Source organism: Chelon labrosus (genome assembly GCF_963514085.1).
Source record: "Chelon labrosus genome assembly, chromosome: 12".
NCBI lineage: Eukaryota > Metazoa > Chordata > Actinopteri > Mugiliformes > Mugilidae > Chelon > Chelon labrosus.
The window spans coordinates 25,472,661-25,492,260 of record NC_140345.1 but is presented as its reverse complement, the minus strand read 5'-3'; positions in this window follow the sequence as shown (position 1 = coordinate 25,492,260).

Genomic DNA, 19,600 nt, shown 5'->3' with positions numbered 1-19,600 from the left:
TAACAGCAAATTGTTAATAACGTCTTTTTATGAACAATTTCACTGAATGAAACAATCAAAACTCTATCTGTACTTTCATATTATTTTGTTCATTCTGGACTTCACATGTCGCAGTCACTATTTGCCAGACACCCTGACCAGACGGTTTATGAGTTTACCCAAAAACAAGTCGCGTTAAGAAGAGAATAGCCCGTGCATGTAAACACAGCACTGATACAATGACAGATGGCCGAGAGTCTGACAGTGCAGGAGAAATGCAATCTCAACCAGCCTAGAATAGACACTACAGCGGCGCTAAATTAGTGTCTCCTTTCTCCACCTGACCATCCACACACCGCATGTGTCAATCTCTTCACCCTCCGGTATCCTCTGCCCTCTGGTAACCTAAGGCCGGGGAGAAATAACCGGGCTTGAAGGTGAAATATCGGCTTACACTTCCCACTCCAACAGGACAAATATGACAGCTAGACATGTATTTGCCTCCACAGAATGCCAATCAATCAGGAACCGTAGCTCGAGGCAGGGCTTCGGTTTCATGCGGAAAAAACTAAAGCAGGCAGAGTTTGAGAAATGGTGAAAGGAATAATTTAGGACCAGGGCCTAAATTAGATAGCAGCGTCTGGGTCTGAGAGAACAAATAGCAAAGAGTGAAAGTAATGTGTTGAGATTAGCCCTGAATCAGCACTAAACTTTAAATCTGTGTCGTATGTGATTATTGAATGTTCCATACGATGGATTACTCCTAAAAACAATGGAAGTAAATGGAACCCTAAATTATACAATAACCTTCTTCTAAATTCTGAAAGTCAAGAAATTACGCTTTGTGATTGGTCAGCTACGCGTAAGTGTAGAAACTGTGATGCGCTTTGAAAGCAGACAACATGTACAGTCCACATTGTGGAAAGAAGTACCAGCCGTTGGCAAATTCCTGCACATCTTGTGTGAGACATTGGCATTATTTAAAGAGGCCGAGGGGACGCACGATGAGGACGTAGTAGCCCCATCTCCTCAGTCCTAACTCCTTCAACCGTGCTTTCAGGGTTCTGAGGGACACGTTAATATCATGATGGGTTGAAAGCATATCAAGAATGACATTATATGTATGTCCTCTTTCCAAATATTTGTCTATTAATGTCCTCCATTCTTTCCAGTGCGGTTTAAAACTTGTGCAAGGACACAGTGGAGTAGAAACAGGAAATGAAGTGTTGTCCCTACCCTTTCCATAATCTGAAATGTCATTGGGTTTTGACCTTCAGGGCCACCGTAGTTTTGTGATGATACGAAACACGAACAAAGACATTCATATTTACTATGTCCCAAGTTACTGCGCTAGTGACAAGAAAAAACGATGATGAAATAATAATAATAATGATATTAATGTACTACTCACCAACCGGTTAGTAGTATATACTATCTTTATATACTCTCACATGTACTATATACTACTAGTACATTCATTTATTCATCGTCGGGTCCTTATCATGAGCTGGCTTGCGCGGCTGTCACAATTGCGAACATGGTTGTTTTTTAATGGACATACAGTCTCAAAGAAACATATCTGACAACAAATTCAGTGAATATTTTACACTTTTCAGTATGATGTCTGTAGTGCCCTCCATTACAGACAGAAGAGTTTTCTAAATAGAAGAAATATACAGGTGCTCGTTATGATTAACCCCCCCTTGACAAATATTGAACTAGATTTCTTTCTCAATCACAATCACTGCATAACCTTAACTAAACAATAATTAAATTGTATTTGTGCATGAATTTAACCAAACCCTATACCGAGACATTATCATGGAAAATGTGAGTAATTTTAATTTCACGTCACGAACTATCTTACCTGCTGCCACAATATTAACCTTACAGTGCTCTGACCACAGCCAACTGATGAGAGTCTCTGTTACAAAAAGCCACATGTTGATTTGAAGAAGTAGGAGTGTTTCTTTCAGTAATGGTTCTGCGTATCATCTGACTTTACCACTCAGTAAGACATTAATACTGGGCTCTCTGAGTCGGCAAACAGACAAGAAATTGACAGTGACAGTGGCAATGACGGGGAGCTGAGGAGAGGCAGTTATGAGGGTGTGAGAACGGTTGTTGATTGTCAAAGGGCAGGCGGGCGACGCTGTGGCGGCCCCGTTTGGATATTTTGTGAGCGGTAGATAAGTGGGGTGTCAATGACAGTGATGTCTCTATCCGTGGCCAAGCATTTGTCAAGTTCGTCACCCAAAAAAGGAACGTGGAGCAGCGAGCGGAGCCTGCCATTTCCGTGTCAGTCACCACACACACTCGCACACACTGGCACAGCTGTCCAGCCATTTATGCCAGACTAGCAGAGAGGGCAAACACTAGTGGAGGGCGTGAAGCTGATTTTCCTGAACTTCTTTATTTAGTCCTAAATATTTCTTTCCATGCGTGACCTCTGTTAACTCGTATTCATGTATGCATATGAGTATGTTAGTTATTTTAAAGTGCAGCAGGTGTACAAGTGTACACATGCATATGTGGGTCAATCTAAATGACTCCTGGCTCCTAACCCCTCTGCAGTGCCAGTAATGCAGACAGGCTGTCTAAAGACAGCCCTCTGTCCTGTGTCAGGGGCCAGCTCCCCGCTATGACCTTTTTAACACCTCCAGGACCCCTGCAAGCATCTGGTCAAAAGTCATTTTTTACAGTGTGCGGGGGCATGATCCTACTGAGCAAGTGGCGGAAGTAACCCGCAGGGGTGGCAGTGTCCATCTGTCAGTTTGGTCCCATATACTGCACCACAAACAACCAGACCATCAGGTCGTCCATAAGTGCAAGGACGATTCGACAGCCAGAGAGCTGTGAAATTATGAATATCTTTTAAATATTAAAAAGATAAATCCTTATGACAAACAAAGGTCACACTCTACTATTTCGTTGGACCTCCTTTAGCTTTGATTACAGGCATTGTTTCAATAAGCTTCTCCAATGTCACCAGATTTATTTCCATCCAGTGTTGCATTCATTTTTCACCAAGATCTTGTATTGATGATGGGAGAGTCTGACCACTGCACAAAGCCTTCTCCAGCACATCCCAAAGATTCTCAGTGAGGTCTGGACTCTGTGGTGGCCAATCCATGTGTGAAAATGATGTCTCATGCTCCCTGAACTACTCTGTCACAATCTGATAAATCCTGGCTTCTTACCCGGATGCACCCATCATCCTGGAACAGGGTAAATCTGGACTCATCAGACCACTTGTCTTCCTGGAAGATGATGGTTCTCCACTATCCTTCCAGTTTTTAATTATGCGTTGGACAGTTCTTAACCCAGTTTTAGTAGTTTCTTCAATCTCCTTAGATGTTTTCTCTGCTTGATGCATGCCAATGATTTGACCCTTCTCAAACAGACTAACATCTTTTAGTGTCTTTAGACATGGTTGTTTAAGAAATGAGAAGCTACTCATTGCATCAGTTGGGGTTAAATAACTTGTTGCCAGCTGAAAGATAATTGAACATGCAGTAATTATCCAATAGGAGGCTCCTACCTATTTGCTTAGTTAAATCCAGGTGGCCAGGCAGTGTATTTATATACACACAGGAAATGCAACGAAGGGCCCGGAACTGAACTCATCTTGCAGGTGGCGCTCCAACCACATGGCCACTGAAGACTCTTCAGATAATTTAACTCGATGTTAATTTAACTCTTCATCTCCATAACGGCACAAATGTAAAATTTCGAACACTGTTGAAAACATAGAAACGGACACTACAACACAAACTTTGAAACGCACTTGCTCGCAATACTAATCAAAGCAGAACTATATAAATAACTATTTGTCATTAAGCTGTTAATCTGATGTTGCTGTAACATTGTGCAGCTCATTCTCCTAAAGGTCCTAAATGTTGGCTGCAGACTAATCCAACATATCTTTGCATTTCCCGACAATGTCACAGTTGAGCTGCTGCTTTAGAGCCGGTTAAATGAGAACCACACTCTTTGGCTACGATGGAGCATGACCAAAAAAACATCATCATGCAACATTTGCACTGTTAAATGTTGAGTGTGATTCATCCTTCACTGCCTTTTAATTTTTGGGTCTATGAGAACCTATAAGCTCTTTCTCTTTCTCTTTCTGTGTGTGTGGTCCAGGTAACACTAATGTTGATCTTACTTCATAGTGGAGACAATAAACAAGTCCCCATAATGTAAATCATTAAATTTTAAGGTGACAGGGGTTGAGGCCGGGACATGGGTTAGATCTGAGCTAAGATTAGAGTTGAGGTTAGTCACGTAGTAGTCGAGGTTTGAGTATAGGTCCTCAGGATATTAGTGTTGGTCAGTGTAACGCTGTGAGGAGGCTGGGTCCAGGGAGCTGCTGCAGGTCTTGTTAGCACAATGAGCAGCAGTCAGGGACAGTGTTTGTGCAGGTGGAAGCCCCCTGATGTCAGAGCACACATAAATCTGCCAGGGGAGGGAGTCCATGTGGAACCTGCACCTCTACCAGGATGGACATGTTTACTGCCATGTAATAGCACCGCTCCCGACTGCTCTGTGACTGAGGTCTAACTCAGGTTAAACTGTTTGAATGGAGCTCCGATTAGCCTGCTACCTTCTCGGCACATGAAGTAGTTACCATGTTGTTCTCCCCCTCTCTGTTACTTCTAGTGCAATAGTATCAAACAAACCAGCAAACTGGCCAATATTAAACACTGCCACATCTGAATTACTTATGCACTACAGTATGCATTGTATTCATTTCAGTGCAAACTAATTTAATATCTGACAAATGTGCAGCAACTCTATGAAGCATTAGTAAATACTCCATTCATCACAATAGCATAATAAAATGTTGCTCAACATTAGTAGACATTAGTAAACAGTGGAAGTAAAGGATTCATAAACTATTTTACTTATACATCTTATTATTTACACTTGTACTAATAGTTACTACGTGCGTTTATGAAAGGGTGTAATGGGTTCTTACTGTCATTCATGACTAATTCTTGTAGTTACAAACCATTTAGTGGTTGTGTGAGCTAATCTGAAAGGACATTTAAAGGCTCAGTGTAATTGTACTGAAGTTATGTTCCCCAAATGTCTACAGTAAATTCAGTTTTATAAGTTTGCAGACGTTTCCTTCTTCTTTTTATACCCATTGTGCAGCTGAAATGATTATTTCAGATTTGTATCACTGGGTTGTGCTTGTCTTGTTTGTCAGTGTAAAAGATAACTGAGCCTTTAAATCTTCTTTGTAAAGGCTTCACAAGATTTAGATCAGCTCAGAAAAATAGTTCACTAACAACCACTAAATGTTCTATAACTACCTGAATTAAGCATTGATTACAAGAATGCATGCTTATAAATCTATCCATCTATCTATCTATCTATCTATCTATCTATCTATCTATCTATCTATTACTAAACTGTTAAACTGTTAATGTGGAAGTAATATATGTAGAATGAATGAAGTATTTACTAATGCTTCACAGTGTGTAGTTATTATTATTATAAAGTGTTACTGGAAGTGCCACACTGTAAGACATTAGTCAGCCTTAAAAATGTGAGTAAACTCAACCTGAAGGAAACCTGTTTCAACTCAAAGAGCTCAGTCATAACAAACGATCAAGTTAGAGTTAAAACAGCTTACTAGATTACATTACCCTTTGAAGAAAACTCATTTTATCTTTGTCAAATGACCTCACTATTCCTCGCTATTTCAACTTACACTTCCAAGTTAAGATCAATTTAACTAAAATCATGTCAATTCAAGTCGACAGCACTAATGTTTTGGTTTCTACTTAGATTTCTCATGTTGATGACTAATGGCTAATTAGGTTAGAGTAATGGTTTTAAAGTTTATCTCACATCTTGCTAGAAATTTAACATTTATTCTATTTAGGGCATTTAGAGAGGAGGAAATTAAAATTTGATCCACTAAAAACAGCCACTTTGGAATTCATTCGTGGTGGGGAAACAGCTTCTAAAACCCATCTATTACACTTATGATGCCAATATTTTTGCCAAGGTTGTAATACTGTGGTTGAATCCTCTTTTGTAGATCCTTGTTTCAAAGGTATTTCCATTTTATAGTAATAGTTCTGTCTAATTAAAAAAAAATACAGAAATGGCTGTAGCCTCCATGTTTCCCAGTATTCACTCTTCCTCCTCCCCCATCATTTTTTCCAACTCAAAACTTAAAGACACGAGTTAAATGAACATTGACCGCACAGACAAAACTCACAAGAAGTCAAGAGAATGGATTACTTTATGTTCAAGTTAAGACAATGTATTAAATTTAGTTCAATATCAAAGACTTGTCCTGACTATTGGAGTTAAAGAGAAGAAATGCGTTCACGGCCTCCAAACAGAGGCCTCAGACCACGACCTGACTCACCGCCTCTCTGCTCTGTTTGTTAACCCCACTTGTTAAAAATCTCCTTTTAAACATAGATTGCAACGTCCACGATAATGTTTGACAAAATAATGTGCAGGCCGTAATCACTGAGTCACACATTCAGCATCTATTTTAAAACCCATTTGTACAGTTACTGTTCACAAAGCGCTGTTCACTGAGCACTCAAACATCCACTAATGACTGTGTTGAGTGGTGTGTTCAGGGAACAGGCTGCCACTGTGGCCTGGTAGAAGTTTAACATTTAACCATGTTTCTCTGTCTTTACTTTACTGAGGGAAAGGTTTACTGAGTCTGTCTATTATTTAACTGAGCCCTGGGGGGAAAATCTTCAGAGCGTGTGTGTGTGTTGTAGTTTTTCTCTCCTTTTGAGAAAAGGTTTGAGTTCGACATCCGTGGAGTGAAAGTCTTTCACTTTGATAATTTTTAAAACACCCAGCTCGGGGTACCAGGGGCACAGAGAGAGGTAACACCAAAGAAAAATAAAATTATAAAAGATATATATCTTTTGACAGATGTATGTTTATCTTGCTGTTCTCTTCTCTTCTCTCTTTGCTGTTCTCTTCTCTCTTTCTTCTGTCTGTACCCGGCTGGCCTTAGGCAGATGGGTCCCTCCATATGAGCTGGGTTCTGCTCGAGGTTTCTTCCTGTTAAAAGGGAGTTTTTCCTTGCCACCGTTGCCTTCTGGCTTGCTCTGGGGGTTTCAGGCCGGGTTTTTGTAAAGCGTCTTGAGACGATTTTTATTGTTATTGACGCTATATAAAAAAAAATTGAATTGAATTGAATTGAACCTGTTAGGGTCAGAACCTGGACTAAGCCTCGGCTTCATGGTGAGTTTGCAGAGATTCTATCTGAATCTCATCTGGACCTCACTGCTGCAGCAGATCCATATTAACATCCCCTGTCAAACATCCTAATGCAGATCTACACACGTGTCTAAAAAAATTGATGCAACTGGTTGCATTTATAGTCGTTGTATTTCCTGGTTGCAGGAGATTTCTTTTGGGGGGCACTGGGAAAACCTTTTGTGTAGGCCAGACTAATAATTTAGCCTCTAAGTCTGCAACTACTGCAATAAAACTCATGTCAAATCTTCACTTCCATCCATCCAATTTATTATTTTTTTACCATTTTTTACAATAAAAGGATTGCGGTTTTATATTATTCAAACATTAAGATGACTTATTCTGCATTAGATGCATGTAATCCATCTAACTGTGATGTGGAGTCCCGTCGGTTCTTCCACCAAAAACAAAACCAGGAAAATGTTTGCGACGTCAGTTCATGCCCCTTCTGCTACTCCATCTTTCTTTACATATTGGCCAAGGACAAACAGCTGGCCTCACATCTGGAAAGGATCTCCTGACAGCCTTAGTTGACTTACAACCTCAAGTTATTTGCTGGCTTTTTGAAGAAATGCACCCTCCAGCAGTCCATCCACCAATCATGCACCATACCAGTAAATGATGGAGTAAATGCTGATTTTTATTAGGCCGCATGTCATAGTTTTAGTTTTTTTTCCATGACAATGCCTCATGTGATATGAAGCTGATGTGAAACCAGACCTATATTAATTCTATAGTACTTGCATTCTTGCGTTATGTTGTAGGTATGGTTTAAGAGTCTCCAGTAGCCATGCTAGCAGTTGTGCAGTGCTTCCCAGTTTAACCAGTTTTGGGATAAACGCAGACAACATGCTAACACATGCTAGGACGACTTCAGATTTTTTTTTTTAATATAACAGTAAACACACAGTAGAAAGTAATGAAATCCATATTCTTGACCTGAATACTTATGCTGAGATTTGTCATGGTTTTGTCATGTTTTCTTTCGTCATGTCTTTTGTCAGATCTTTTCATAGTCACGGTTTAAGTTTCTTGGTTTTTGTTTATTGTATTTTGCTTTTTCATAGTCATGGTTTAGTGTTTGGGTTTTCTGCTTTTTCATAGTCATGGTTTAGTGTTTAGGTTTTCTGCTTCCTGTTTTATTTTGTTAAGCTCTGAACTTCCTGTTTTGTTACTCCATGTCTCCATGTTTTCTTTTGATTAGCTCATAGGTTTCACCTGGGTTTCTTGATTTGCTTCACCTGTGTCTCGTCACCCCTGCTCCTCGTGTGTGTATATATAGCCCTGCCTTCCCCTTTGTCCCTGTCGCGTCATACTCTTTGTCTGCCATGCGTTTCATGTCAAGTGTTTTTTCATGCCAAGTTCATGTCATAGATTTTCATGTAGTTCATGTTTCATGCCATGTTGTGTTTTTGTTTTTTTGTTTGGTTCTTGGAATTCCTGTAGCCTTATCAGCAGCGTCCTTGGTTTTTGTGAGTTTGTTTCTCTTTTGTTAATTAAAAAAAAAAAACTTTTTTCGCCTACTCCTGCCTCCTTGAGTCCTGCGTTTGGGTCCAAACTCCCAATCTCCACCACCCCGTCTTGACAAGATTCAAGAGCTCATGTGCTACATACTGTGAAATGCAGATATGTATAGCCTGTATAAAACATGCAGCACCTCAGCACCATCAATAGCATTTAATAGTACTCCACAGCATGTTCAGTTCAATGTTGTCAGATGGGATAGTGTAGCCGGGTTAAAATAAATGCAGTATTTCTCTGAAACCTAATATTTTTTACAATTAAATAGTTTTTTTCCACGCCAAGTGTCATGTAACCCGTTCATGACAGAATATAGTCACCTTAAAGCCTATGTGGAACATTTAAGCTCATGATGGGACCTATTGGGACCTAATGAGTAATTCAGGATTACTAACATGTACTTATTTAGATTTATTGCTCACTGATGTTACTGCAATTGTCTGTTCCTGGTAAAACCTACACGTGTGTTGCTAATGCAAGGCAGAGTGAAAAGGACGGAGTGGCCGCTCGGCTCGTCTTAGTGAGAACCACCTGCTTCAGAGAACGTTAAAGTGTAATCCAGCCTGCCTCTCCACACTCCCACAAAGAAACCAGTGTGGAGTAATCTCCAGTGCCTAATCTCTAACCTTAATCACAGAGACATTGTGGAAAGAAAAAAAAAAACACACAGTCAAATGGTGTGTGCAATTAATCTACCTATTCAGCTGCACAAAACAGCCAATTTGTATGTTAAAGAAGGACGTTGGAGGTAGAAATGGCCAGTTGTGTTTCGACATTAAGGTTAGGATGTATGTGGTCTCCTTCAACTGCAATCTGCCGCCTGGTGAATGGTGGTGTTTTGATGGTGAGCCATGTGGCGGGACATGGGGGGGGGGGGGGGGGGGCAAGGCCTTTTTGGGGCCGTTTTTGATTGGGGCACTGAGGTAGACAAAGCAGAGAGGAGGCTGAGAGTGTGGGATGGGTACATGTAGAGGTCAGAGGTCGGAGTGAGGCATGAGGCACGGCCGCTTCTCCTTTGTTCCCCATTATCTCCTTAAACACACAACTTGTTATGCTACACTGCTGTCGCACACTCTGCCATGGTGGTCCCAGCAGCAGACAGATGGCCAAGAGTCCTCACTGCGGGGAAGTCACACACTGTTCTCCTTTCTCTGAGATAGACATGCGACTTAATAAAGTGCCAACTTGTTCTGGACTTCCTCCATAATGAGCAAGAGTGGTGTGTTTTGGTCTGGTCTTTTGTTATACACCGATCAGCCACAACATTAAAACCACTGGACAGGAGAAGTAAATAACATTGGACCTGGCATTCGTTGGTGTGGATGTTACTTAGACATGTAGCACCCACCTAGACCAGACCAGACACCCCCACCCCATAGCAATGACACTCCTTGAAGAACAGCACAAGGTGTTGACCTGGCTTCCAAATTCGCTAGATTCCAAACTGATCATGTATCTGTGGGATGATCCACAGACATCCATAGAAGGCCCATGTCCATTCTCTGATGATTGATCTGTCCTACACAATATTAGGGAGGTGGTCATAATGTTATGCCTGATTGGTGTACATTTACAGTGTGAGGCTAGACAAGAGAAAGTTTTTATGCTACCTTAAACTTGCTCTTTACAGAGAGAGAGAGAGAGGTTATCAGACTGATTTCTCATCCTGAATTCAGCCTATGGTAAAGAAAGACATGTTTATTGTTCTGTGTTTTATGTTAAAAGAGGCCATTTTCTTGGAGAATATGTTTCTTTTTTTTATTGCAAGTTAGTGGGAAATAAACATTATTCATTGGAGACAGGTTTCATAGTGATGATGCCATTTATAGAGCATTCAGGAGAATAAGTGATGGTGAAAATAAACCATCTGGAAGTGCTGTATGGAGTCACTTATATATTCAGGAGAAGCCAGCGCTCATATAGTCAAAGAAACCCGCAGAGACGCAGAAGAAATGACAATACAATAACACAATTAACAAATAATTGCTATTTCCCAGCGGTAAATTTAAGTTTACCATTGCACTTTTGTGCTAACAGCAGTCAACAAACAACGTCGAATGAAAACATCACACGAGTGGCGGGGAAATCTTTCTGATGTTTCCTCCGCTCACCTTGACATCGCCATGCATGGACGCCGGCCTGCGAGACACTTAGCAGACAGAAAACAATCATAGCGGCCGTCTCCAGCCTAGATGACTTGTGGAAAGTGTTGTTTTCCAGTAATTGCCTGGCGATTGCCGAGCGGTGTGAGCCTCATTTTCCGCCGTGTCAATCAAACGGGAGATCCGCGACGTAGAAATGTACGGTACGAGGGACCGGACGGACAGATATTGTGGCATTTCTTCTCGTGATTAGATGTTTTGGTTCGATTACTTCTGCTTTTATTGTTTTTACTGTGTGTTTTTGTCCTGAACCACAGCTGTGCCTAACTTTCCACCTGTGTTTGTCTCCCTTATAGTTGTCTAGAGTTATGTAGTCTACGCGGAGTCTACGTTACGATGTAGGGGGTTATGACGTTGAAAGCATTTATACCTGGACAGAGGCAGGCTAGCTGTTTCCCCCTGCATCCAGAGGTGTCAAACGTATTCACAGCCGACAAGTACGGATACTTGTGTAAAAAAAAATACTCTGGCAAAAGTAAAAGTACAGATTCAACTCCTTTACTCAAGTAAAAGTAAGAAAGTACAGGCTCTGAAATGTACTTAAGTAAAAAGTAAAAACGATTTTGCCATGGGGTTAGGGTTGGGGTTAACCCTAACTGACCCTAACCCTCGTGAAACAATACATCTGTTGATAACTTTTCAAAATGAAAAAAGTTCTGACAGAATAATCTAGACTGAACTAAACAGAGGTCCTCCTAATAATAAATTGAGGGTTACTGGGTTGTTGTTTTTAAACCGAGGGCTAGCTAACGTTAGCTATATATGATCAAAACGATGCGCATTTGCCACAAATCATTCTTGGAGCCGACAACATCGAACAGTTCTCTTAAATAAGGCCATGGATGGGGAATATCTTCTGAAGCGTCGTCGTCGGCACTACACCCCGGTTCACTTCCTTCCTCCATGCTGCTGGAGGTTCTCTCTCTAACTCTCCATTCACTTGACACCTTTCCGCGGTCTGTCCCTCTTCTTCTTCTTCGACTTTCCATCTCTAGTCCGATGCTCTAGTCATGTCCGATCATGTCGTATTTTACGTCTTGTCATCCGTGGAGGTTAAAAAAGTAACGAGCCTGTTTTTCCAATGTAAGGAGTGGAAAGTACAGATATTTGTGTACAAATGTAGGGAGTAAAAGTAAAAAGTCGTCAGAAAATGGAATACTCAAGTAAAGTACAGATACCTGAAAAATCTACTTAAGTACAGTAACAAAGTATTTGTACTTCGTTACTTCCCACCTCTGCCTGCATCTATATGCTGAGCTCAAATAATCTCCAGGTGCAACTTTCTTTTGGTTAGTCAGGAGGGAAAGAAGCATGAGCTGTCACACGGTCAGATTGCTGACATTTGCGACATATCGGTTGCGCTCACTTTCAGTTTGACCTCCAAATCATGGAGCGTTGTGTTGTGTCAGGTGGATCTCCTAACTCTGGCTTGTCTCCATTCATGCTTCACAGTCACTGGGTGTTGCACGACTTTGGATTTTTTAAAGTCGACTGTCATGTGATGGAAGTCGGGTCGACACCGATTAGTCTCTGATGACGCCACAAATAAAAAACACAGTAGAAAGTAATGCTTTGTAAGAATGAAATCTATATTCTTGACCTGAACACATATGCTGAGAACAGACAGCTCATGTGCTACATACTGTGGGCTGCAGATATGTATAGCCTGTATAAAAACAGGCAGCAACTCAGCACCATCAGTAGCATTTAGGTGTACTGCAGCTAAAGGTCTAATAACTTTGACAAATAATTGATGTGCAGCCTTCTTCTCTGTTACCACAGGACGTTTGGTGAAGTTGTTAACTGACTCCTGTCTGCTAGCGTTAGCGGATGCCTTTTCAGATGAGTACGCATGTCACGGTAGTATGGGCTTCATCTTTAGTGAAGTTTTTCCCACACACTTGATGAACCGCTGCTAATTTTTCTGCAACGACCCACTGCCCTCCTCACCTGTCTTGATGCTCAAAGCAGTGAAGTTGACAAACTGACTAGCCGACTAGTTTGTACATCCCCTACTTTGGAGTAGAGTCAGCTGTGAGTCAGATTCCATTAGTAATCTACCGTCTTGTCTCTATTCCAGTCTAAACATTCTTCATCCGCTGACCACTGAACACAGTGGAGCCAGACGTGAGTCAGTCCCGAGCCCACCGGTGGCCTGGCCTTTGATGCGGTTCGGCCAGCAGTTTCGGGCCTCTTTTCCGCCTTTGTCGAGGAGGAATCAGAGATGAAGCTGTCTCCGCCCGGAGAGAACACATGCGGCCGGCGGGGAGGAGGACAAGGGAAGGTGTTCTGTTTCAGGATTCACAGGAATTAGTGGCGAAAGGTTGTGAAAATAACACCGAGGCCCAAGCTGTGCGTGAAATTGTGAACAGAGGGATTAATGGGACTGTAAAAAGAGCATTAGGGCCCACCCCCACCCCAAACCACTTCACAGAGGTATGTCTGTGTGGGACAACACACTGCTTTAAAAGGTCTCTGCTAGTGTGTGTGTGTGTGTGTGTGTGTGTGTGTAAGATGGATAGAGACCATCTCCTCTTACTCCACGGTGACGCTGATGAGAAAAACAGAGGAAGCATCAAGTATGACGACAGTGGAGACAATATGACAACAACTGTGACTGTAACAGTGAACATGTGAGATGAATAGGTATAGAAGAAGATGACTGATGATTTGGATTTATAAAATAAGCGACGGGTCATCTAAGACAACATCTCCCACCCACTCCATGACACCCAGGACAGACACAGTAGTACAACCAAGGAGCTCCACAGAACACAAATTTTTTCTACCTGTGACTTTACATTTCCTCCCTCAATGTGGAATAAATACAGTGATTTATATCTTAAGTTTTACTTACACCAATCAGCCACAACATTATGACCACAGACAGGAGAAGTTAATAACCATCTTGTGACAATTCAGTGTTCTGCTGGGAAACTTCTGGACCTGTCATTCATTCATGTGGATGTTACTTAGACATGTAGCACCCACCTAGACCAGACCAGGCACCCCCACCCCATAGCAATGACACTCCTTGATGGCAGCAGCCGTCACAAACACTTTTAATCTCATTTTATTTCTGCGTTAAGTAAACTTTTTACCTAAAACCTCAAGAGGTTCATTGCAGAATACTCATACCACAGGAGTGTGATACAAATAAATATTATTGTACAGTTACGTCATCTCCGTATACAGTACCATTCAAAGGTTTGAACACACGTTTTATTATTTCCATTGTAGAACGATGCTGACCTTTGGTGCTATAGCAGGAGAGATTTGAGAAAGAGAGCGTCTAACACTCTTGGCAGCAAACTGCTGTTCTCAGCCAAGTAAATATACAGTAATATATAGTTTTAAAATATGTCAGGAGTCAATTTAAATACACTGCATTATATTTCGTTCTGTATCCTGCATCAGTTCTTGCGTTATGTTAGTTTTTATTTGCTGAATCAAATGTTTTACATATGTTTAATGTGTATTTCTGTCCCACCCGTCTACACAACCACTGAGCTGTACCCCGTCTGCAGATACAGTATGTGCTCTGCATCCTCTGAGGTATCGCAGTCTGGTCAACATTACACTGTTTGTGTTGTTTAACCTTTTTTTTTTTTTCCTCCTCAGCAGGCACCATCAAGCTCTCCTGTGTTGATTGCAGTGACATTTTCTGACATTTGAGCATATGGCCACACATCTCAAACGGGATGGGAATACCTTGGCTGGAAACGAGAACCGGGATAATCCCAAAAACCAACAGCGAAGTCTGTTGTCTGCCTTTCGGGGATCAATACCACAGACACACTGCTCTTTCCACAGCTGAGCTCCAGGTAGACGCAGACACAAAGGAGGTTTGAACGCTGACGGAATAACAAGGCGGAAAGCTAACTCAGCATCTGGCTGCTCACACGCGTGGCCTTTCACGTGACGTGCGTGCCTACTGATCTTTAGCTTTCCATACATCAGTGTAAAGTAAGAAGATGTTTGTCTGATCCGTCTAATCAAATGTTCATCACACAGTTATTCTAACATCACTAAATATGGCATTAAATATTATATACAGACACACACATTGTCAAATACATATCATCTTACTGTACATTTAGTTATATTGGTGCTTTATGACACAAATATTAGTTTTCTTTATTTCACATGCTCATTTTCCACTAAAAGACACGGCTATGTGTGATCAGTTTTATTGTTTTATTCTGCAAAAGCATGTGTTTGCATGCCGGCTCTCTTCACTTTAACTATTTATCGAGGTTTGCATGCTCATTAGTCTGTTGACTTGCAGTAACTGTAGAATGAATGCGTTAATGGTTTCACATATTGGAGAAAAAATGGTAGAACATGGCGTGAAACCAAGTAGATTATCAGATGTTAGAATATGCAAACATTTTAAAAATTAAGACGTTATTTGGCTCAGTCATGGCTTACGAGGTGGGCGGCACAGTGGTGAGGTGGTTAGCACTGATGCCTCACACGAAAATGACTGAATGAAAAAACGTTGGTTCATACAGGCGTTATTTGGTTCAGTCATGGCTGAACCGACCCTCAAGAGCTGTATGCCGGTGTATCTTTCTCTTATATTTAACTGTTTTGCAGACCTCAAGCTAACGGTGTGCAGTCTCCAGTTGGTATCAGTGCACAGGGTGTGAAAGTGGAGCTCTAGCAATCGGGTTGTATCGCTGTGTCACACACAAGAAGCACGCCTTTTAGCTGCGTTCACCAAAAAATCCAACAATATACATTTGTTTGTGCTGTAAAATGTAAGCACTGTAAGACAAAAAAGAAAAACACCGCTCCCTCTCTTCATTGTCTCTCTTGAGGATCTGGGGCCAAGTTAACTGACATAGACTACCACTAACACCTTTAAAACCTTTATTAGGTTCACATGGAATTATTCCATTATTACAAGTCAACGTGTCCTAGGATTCAAAATAGCAAAATCAATTCAAAGAATAAAATGAAAGGGTGAACCAGGCCAAACATCTCCAGGATATGAAAAGTATGTTCCATTCTACTCAGAGAAAGCTACTGAGAGAAATGACTAAAATTAAAGAATTGCCTTTTTATCACCTTGAACACGTGCCACCTCCTGTCAGTTAACATAAGAAGCCAACTTTACGTTTGCAGCAGAAGCAGAAGCTGCAGTAAGTAATAAAGTTAAGTCTCGTTACTTTAGGGAGGGGTTGAGGATTTTGTTTTTGGATCTGACAGTTGTCTCCCAGAGATCAGAGCTAAAATATTTCACCAGACAAAGGATCTGTGAAGTCACGACATCGCTGGTTTACTGTTGTGAAGTGAAGATCATCGACTGAGAAACTGGCCGTGCACGACCAAGAGCCCAGATTCACTAATGCACTGATTGTACGTTTATTAGGTGAGAATTCATAGACTGCAAAAAAAGAAATATATAAACACGTTTTTATGCCAATTAAATCATCTAAAATTATAGAAAAAAATAAATATAGGCATTAATTAACAGTTTTTTTTGTGATCTTATGCTGCATCCACGCTGTAAGAAGGAACGCTACCACAGGTCCTTCATTCCAGCTGCCATCAGGCTGTACAACACCAGCCTGATGGCTTCGTTTTGGCTTTTACTGTCAGTTTTGCACAAATAAAATCTGCTTTTTGCACTGCCTTATGTTGCACAAACCACTACCTCAGCATCTTATAGTTTTAGCAATTATTTATTTGTAAAGTTTTTTCCACCACCACGTTGTATATACTGAATGTCTATATATTTCCATGTTTCTCTCTATATTTTTCACTGTTGTTGTTTATTTTTTATTTTTTTTGTATATATTTTTCAATTTGTATTGTGTTTTTTGGGAATTCTTCTGTCGAAGTCGTTATTGTTTTTTGCCAAATTCCATGCTACTGTGACATGGTAATTTCCCATACGTGGGATAAATAAACATGTCTTACAGATCTCTGATGGAGGGGGGCTCTTAATGGAGTGGTTTCCACTAACATCATCAAAACGACAAGCAGAGAAACCAAAACCATTTATTTAATTATTTTCAGTTTTTTAAAATCTGGTTCATTTGATTTAGGTAGAAGACAAATTATTGGTAATACCAGGACACTTTCTTAATTTCCTACACCAGACCAGATCCGATGGGTTGAGGAGAGGGGCCTCTGTGGATCATCCCACAGATACTTGATCAGTTTGGGATCTCGTGAATTTGGAGGCCAGGTCAACACCTTGTGCTGTTCTTCATTTTTTTTTTTAGTTGTTCCTAAAGTGTTTTTGTGTGTGTGCCTGTGTCAGGCTGCATCCTGCTGGGGATGGCTGCTGCCATCAAGGAGTGTCATTGCTATGGGGTGGGGGTGCCTGGTCTGGTCTAAGTGGGTAACAAAAAACACATTTATTTAATTATTTTCGGTTTTTAATATGTAAATGCCCGATAAACAGGATTTATTTAGGTAGAGACAAATTATTGGCAATGCTTTGTTAATTTCCTAGTTTCAGTATTTTAAATGTTCCTAAAGTTTGTTTTTGTGTTCAGGTTTGAACTTTAGTTAAACTGCTGCGTGGGTCATGGTTAAATGAGAACAATATTTGCTGAAAATGATCAAGCTGCTTTGAGCTGGGGGTTGAACTCAGGTCACTGGAGTTCACAGCAGAAATATCAGTCCATCCCCGTCCAGGCTGCTCAGTCTTACTTAACACTGTGGAATTGGAAGTCAAACCGTTGGCCTTACTGTCTAATCAATCTGCTGGGGAAGCCTTTCTTTTTCCACAGGGTTTGGATTTTAATGCCTGTTTCGCTGCGTTTCCTCGCGGGCCGCCGCTGCACGCTTGTTAGCCGAGCGCGTTGAGCTGAAAAGCATCTGTAAATGATTTGTCAGCGAGGTGTCCGCGGCGAACGAGGAGCTGCGGAGGGAAAGCTTGCAAAACAGATGAGTGCAGAAGTTAACCTCGTGGAGCCTCCATTAGACATGCACCGCTGCCTCTAACTGCAGGAGGCCTCGGAGGAGAGTGGGGGGAGAGAAAGACTGAATTTCTGTCACATTTAGGAAATACTCAAACATGTTAATCCAATTAGAACAACCAGTTGCTGTCACCGAGCAGAATAAAAGTGAACGGCAGGCCTCGGGCGAAAGTGTTTAACCTGTGGTTACTGATAGAGTTAGCAGTTCATTGTGTGACTGTAGGTCTGGGACTAGAGGCTGACATTAGAGACATCAGGAAGGCAGATAGGTGAGAAGGAATCAAGAAAAACTTGAAATCAAATATCACTCAATTTGCATTTAGTAACCTACACCGATCAGGCATAACATTATGACACCTTCCTAATATTGTGTAGGTCTCCTTGTGCCTCCAAAACTAAAGTTGTGACTCATCAGAGAATGGACATGGGCCTTCTGAGGGTGTCCTGTGGTGTCTGGTAACAGAATGTTGTTAGTGGGGGCCTTTGAGGGGAGGGACCTCTGTGGATCATCCCACAGATACTTGATCAGTTTGGGATCTAGTGAATTTGGAGGCCAGGTCAACACCTTGTGCTGTTCTTCATGTTTTAAATTTTTTTTTAGTTGTTCCTAAAGTGTTTTTGTGTGCTTGCTATGGGGTGGGGGTGCCTGGTCTGGTCTAGGTGGGTGCTACATGTCTAAGTAACATCCAATGAGATGAATGCCAGGTCCAAAAGTTTCCCAGCAGAACACTGAATCGTCACAAGATGGTCAATGGTATTCACTTCTTCCGTACGTGGTCATAATGTTGTGGCTGATCGGTGTATTATGACCAAGAAAAAATACGTTTAAAAAATATTTTTATTGCAATCAGCCTGAATTTGAGCAGTTTAATCTCAAATATAAAGTTTGTGCTGTGACACTGACGGAGACCAGTTTTCTTATTATTCTTTATTATACGTGATCTTCAAGACACATTACACCGTCCTAACCCCGGCTTATCTTGCTGTTGACTCTGCTTCTTGCTGCCCTGCCGGTTTCTCAGCAACACCTAATGAGCAGAGCCAAATCAGGCCCATCTGACGGCGAGTGAAAAACCTGTTGAAGGGGACAGACGCTGCTAAAAGAAGAGCTAAAGCGAGGAATAACCGGCGGGATGAAAGGCCTCTAATGTGGAGGTAATAGGTGAGGCAGAGGCCCGGGAGAGTCGGCAGCGGAGCAGAATGAATTGACTAAAGCAAACACGAGATGTCTTTAAGGTTGGAGAGGAGGCCGGCCCCTCGTCTGTGACCTTCGCACGCCCGCGAATCTACAGCCTTAATTTGAGATTTTGGCCGTGTTGATTTCCATCAGCCGTCTTTATTTGCCGGCGCAGACACACACACACAAAGTTTGTGCAAATCTTAGTATGGTGACGGCCAGAGGAAGAAAAGAAAGGAAACTCATATGAAAAAGTCATCAACCATGAATCATCTCTAATAACCTGTAATGGAAAGGAATTCAGCTATTCGTAGCGATATTATGTGTTTAATGGCTTAACAGTTCTAAAGTGAATTTTCTTAAACTTGCAAATTAGTTTTTAATACTTTTTCTCCTTTTTCAGGCATCTTTTATATGCAACTGTCTTCTGTTGTTGTTTAGTATCATTTATTATCCATACTATCTCGCCGTACCATTTAAGTATTTTAATTAAATGTTACTGCCTTAAATTGCCCCCCAGGGACAAATATAGTTTTCTGAGTCTAAAACAGCTTTTTTTTATAGCTATG